The sequence below is a fragment of the Marmota flaviventris genome, chromosome 9 (genome assembly GCF_047511675.1).
Source record: "Marmota flaviventris isolate mMarFla1 chromosome 9, mMarFla1.hap1, whole genome shotgun sequence".
Taxonomy (NCBI): Eukaryota; Metazoa; Chordata; class Mammalia; order Rodentia; family Sciuridae; genus Marmota; species Marmota flaviventris.
The window spans coordinates 127,305,749-127,311,066 of record NC_092506.1 but is presented as its reverse complement, the minus strand read 5'-3'; positions in this window follow the sequence as shown (position 1 = coordinate 127,311,066).

The window sequence follows — 5,318 nt, the reverse complement described above, 5'->3', positions numbered from 1 at the left end:
GTTTTTTCTTCCATCTTACACATCTCCAGGGACAGGCAACTTAAAACAAAAGTGAAGCAAAACAAAAGAATAATCTTAAAATGACTACACATCCTCTCGCCCTGCCCTCAGGGGTGAGCAGTTTACCTTATCACTTACCCTCAGTTATTCCCCGTGAGAGCCACCAAATGCTGCAGTCTGTCTGGGCACAATTCAGGAGCCACTTGTCAAAAGAAACGAACTTTATTTTTAGAACACACACACCAAACCACACAGCTCCTCAGGAAAACCTTCAGAGCCCAACTGCCACCACCAGCTTCCCACAAGCCTCTCCACCTCCCCCACTCCTCCTGCTCTTGAGCCTGATTGGCTGGGTCACATGGGCAGAGCCAAAAAAGTCCCCCAATGAGCAGCTCTGTGATCTGAAAGGGCGGGCAAACAGCCCAATGAGCATCACCGCAGAGGAGCCAATCAGTTGGCAAGTAGAAGTTTGCTGGGGCTGCTGTGAGCCAATCATCAACTGGCAGCTGGAAGTTTGCTGGCAGCTGGAAGTTTGCTGGCAGCTGGAAGTTTGCTGGGGCCCCTTCGGCTGTGACTCTCAACATATATGTGTATTTTTCTTCTTGCTCCTAAAACACTGATAGACCAAGCTGTTCCTGCAAGCCTCTTCTTAGACCTACATTAACCAGAAAACAAACAAAAAAAAAAAGAAAGAAAGGACAGTGAGAACTGACTGTGTGTGTGAAGTTTCAAGAATCTAGTACAAACCATGTTTGATGTGTAGCACTATTTCCATCCAAAGATGTAGTACCAACAGTGTGAAACCTGATAATTTAAACTGTTCCTCCGTGCAAACCTTTGTACCTAGGAGAACAAACTTGTGGTACCAATTGTGTATACTTAAAGAGTGAACCCTGTTGAGTGTCAAAGGAATCCAATGAAAACATTGTTGCAGCTCTTTCAGTACAAGGGACTTTTAATTCTATCTCGTAAAACGCTGATAGAGAAAGCTGTTAACTCATGCCTCTGCTTAGAGGTACTTTGATCAGGAAGAATCTACAGAGTGAACACTTAGCCTCATTGTTTGTGTGAAATTCCAAGCTTCTGGAACAATTGTGTTTGATTTGTAGCTCTATATCTACCCATCTCCACAGTGTACAACATAGTAAAACCTAAAAATTGAAACTCTTCATGAGTGCAAACAGTTTAACCTCAGTCCCAAACTGGAGGTACTAAGTGAGTTTATGGAGTGGGTGAATCCTACTGAGAATCATAAAAAATTCAATTGAAGAAAATTGTTGCAGGTCTTTCAGTACATTGGAATTCTTTTGCTAGCTCCTAAAATGAGTTAGTAAAAATGATTCCTGTGTGCTTTTTCTAAGAATACTTCAAGCAGAAACAAACATAGTGAGCACTGAGAACTGATGGTGAAAGTAAAGATTCAAGCAACTAGCAGAAACCTTGTTTGAGTTGTGAATTTATATTCATTAAATGAGTTATTAAAAAGGATTCCTGCATGTTTTTACTAAGAAGACTTTAAGCAGAAACAAACAACAGAGTGAGCACTGAGAAAAAAATCAAGTTTCAAGACTCTAGGTGAATACAAGTTTGAGTGCCGATCTATATTCATCCTACTGTATAGTGCAAAACAAATTGAAATCTTAAAATTCAAACTTTTCCTGTCTGAAAAACCCGTGAACCTATGAGAACCAAACATAGAGAACAAAGTGTGTTTATGGAAATATTAAAAGTGCCAAGAATCCAAGGAATCCAATGAAACAATTTTTTGCAGCTCTTTCAACATATTGGAATTCTCTTGCTAGCTCATAAAGCAGAGATAAAAAAAAAACCCTGTTCTTGCATACATTTGCTTAGAGCTATATTGATGAGGAACAACCACAGAGTGAAAACTTAGAACTTATTGTGTTTGTGAAATTTCAAACATCTAGCAAAAACCGTGTTTTATTTGTAGCTCTATTTCCTGCCTTCTTTATAGTGAAAAATAAAGGCAAACCTTGAAATTAAAACTATTCCTGTCTGTAAACAGTTGAACCTAGAAGAACCAAACTTGCCAAATAATGAGTGTTTAAGCAAAGCATGAATCCAGCTAAATATAAAATAAATAAAACAAAAAATATGTTGCAGCTCATTCATTACATTGGAATTTTCTTGCTAGCTCTTAATGCACTGGTAGAAAATGATGTTCTTGGCTACCTCTGCTGATTGCTTCTTTTGCAAGGAAGAAACCATAGAATAAACACTTATAACTGATTGTGTGTGTGAAGTTTCAAGCATTGATCATCTACTGTGTTTGGTTTGTACCTCTATTTCAATCCAACTCTATAATGAAAATAAAGTGAAACCTAAAAATTCAAACTGTTCCTGAGTGCAAACCTTTGAATATATGAGTCCCAAATTTGGGGTCCAAAGTGTGTTTAGTGAAAGGATAAACCCTGCTGAGTAGAAAAGATATCCAATGAAAATATTGTGGTAGGTGTCAGTATATTGTGATTCTCCTGCTAATTCTTAAAGTGAGTTAGTATAAGCTCTTCCTGCATACTCCTACTTAGAAATTCTTCCACCAGGAACAAAGCACAGAGTGAGCAATGAGAACCGATTGTGTATGCCAAGTATAAGCAGCTAACAAAACCTGTGATTGTTTTGCTTCTCTATTTTTATCCACTAATATAATGCAAAACAGACTGATACCTGAAAATTCAAACTGTTTCTCTCTGAAATCTTTCATCCTAGGATAACCAACATGGGGAACATATTGTGTTTAATAAAAGGATAAATCCTCCCAAATATCAAGGAAATCCAATGGAAAAAAATGTAGCTCTTTCATTATATGGGAATTTTTCTGTTATATCCTAAAACACTGATACACGCAGCTGTTTATGCAAGCCTCTGCTTAAAGCTACTTTTTCCAGGAAAAAAAAAAATGTGATCTTATTTTGTGTTTGAAGTTTCAAGAATCTAGAACAAACTCTGCTTGATTGGTAGCATTATTTCCATCCATCACTATAATGCAAACAAAAAATACAAACTGTTTCTGTGTGCAAAACTTTGAACCTAGGATCATACACTTGTGGGACAAAGTGGTTTTAGTTAAAGGGTGATTCAATCTGAGTATCAACAAAATCCAGTGAAAAAATTTTTGCAGCTCTTTCAGTATATGGGAATTCTATTGCTAGCTCCTAATATGCTGACAGAGAAAGCTGTTCCTTCTTGCCTCTCCTTAGAGCTACTTTGACAAGGAAAAAACACAGTGTGAACACTTAGACCTGATTGTGTGTGTGTGTGAAATTTCAAGCTTCTTGAGCAACCATGTTTGATTTGTAGCTCTATTTCTATCTATCTCTATAGTGCAAAACAAAGTGAAACCTTACAATTCAAACTGTTCCTGTGTGCAAAGAGTTAATCCTAGGAGTCCAAAACTGGAGGTACATAGTGGGTTTTGGGAGTGGGTGAACCCTACTAAGTATCAAAGAAATCTAAAAAACAACAACAACAACAACAAAAAAAAAAAAAACATTGCTGCTCTTTCAGTACACTGGAATTCTTCTGCTAGCTCCTAAAATGAGTCACTAAAAATTATTCTTGCCTAATTCTGCTAAGAATTCTTCAAGCAGTAACAAACAACCTAGTGAGCATTGAGAAGTAATGGTGAATGTCAAGTTTCAAACAGCTACAAGAAACCGTGTTTGAGTGCCAATCTATATTCATCCTCCCGTATACTGCAAAACAAATTGAAATCTAAAAATTTAAACCATTCTCTTCTGAAAACCTTTGAACCTAGGAGAACCAAACATGGAGAACAAAGTGTGATTAGGCGATTATGAAAAGTGCCAAGGATCCAAGGAATCCAATGAAAAAATTGTTGCAGCTCTTTCAGTATATTGGATGTTTTCTGCTAGCTCATAAATTGGAGATAAAAAAACTGTTCAAGCATACATTTGCTTAGAGCTACTTTGATGAGGCCACAGAGTGAACTCTTAGAACTGATTGGGTGTGTGAAGTTTCAAGCATCTAGCAAAAACTTGTTTTATGTGTAGCTCTATTTCCATCCAATTCTGTAGTGCAAAATGAAGTGAAACCTTAAAATTCAAACTGTTCCTATGTGTGAAACATTGAACCCAGGAGTCCCAAACTTGGGTAAAAAGTGCTTTTTGTGAAAGTGAGAACCCTGTAGAGTTATCTAAGTAATTGAATGAATAAATTGTTGCAGCTCTTTCACTACTTTTCATTCTCCTCTAGCTTCTAATGCAAGTTAATAAAATCTGTTTTTGTGTGCTTTTTCTTAAGCCTTCTTCAACCAGGAAGAAACCAACCACAAAGTGAGCACTGAGAACTGATTATGTCAAGTTTCAAGACATTAGCATAAAGGGAGTTTGTTTTTCAGCTATATTTTTGATCCACCTTTTTTGTGCAAAATTAAGTGAAATTTTAAAATTCAAACCATTCCTCGAACCTAGGAGAACCAATTGTAAGGAAGAAAGAGTGTTTAGGGAAAGGATAAATTATGCCAAGTATGAAAGAATCCAATGAAAAAATTTTTTCAGCTCTTTTACTACATGAAAATTGTCCTGCTGTGTCCTAGAATGCTGACAAAGAATTTTCAATCATCTCTCACAAAACATGTTTGATTTAGAGCTCTATTTCCATCTATTTCTATACTGCAAAACAAAGTTTAACCTGAAAATTCAAACTGTTTATTTGTGCATACCTTTGAAGCTTCTAATCCCAGAAATAGGGACAAAAGTGGGTTTACTGAAATATGCCAAGTATCAATGAAATAAAATATATAAACTCTTCCATCTGTTTCAGTATGTTGGGAATCTTATGTTAGCTTTTAATGCGTGTTAGTAAAAGCTTTTTTTGCATGCTTCTATTTAGGAGTATTTTAACCAGAAACAAACCACAGAGTGAGCACTGAGAACAGATTGTGTATGTCAAGTTTCAAGCAGTTAGCACAAACCATGTTATATTTGTAGCTCTATTTTGATTCAATTGTATTGTGAAAACTGTAGTGAAACCTGAAATTTCAAACTGCTCCTTTCTACAAACCCTTGAAAATAGGAGAACCAAACAAGGAGAACAATGTGTGTTTAGTGATGGAAGGAATCTTGATGAGTATCAAAGAAAACCAATCAAAACATTTTTGCAGTTTTTTCAGTACAATGGATATTTTTCCCACCCTATAAAGCACTGATAGAGAAAGCTGTTCCTGTACGTCTCTGCTTAGAGATACTTTTACCAGGAACAAACCACAGAGTGAGCACTGAGAACAGATTATGTGTGTAAAGATTCAAGCATCTAACACAAACAGTGTTTGATTT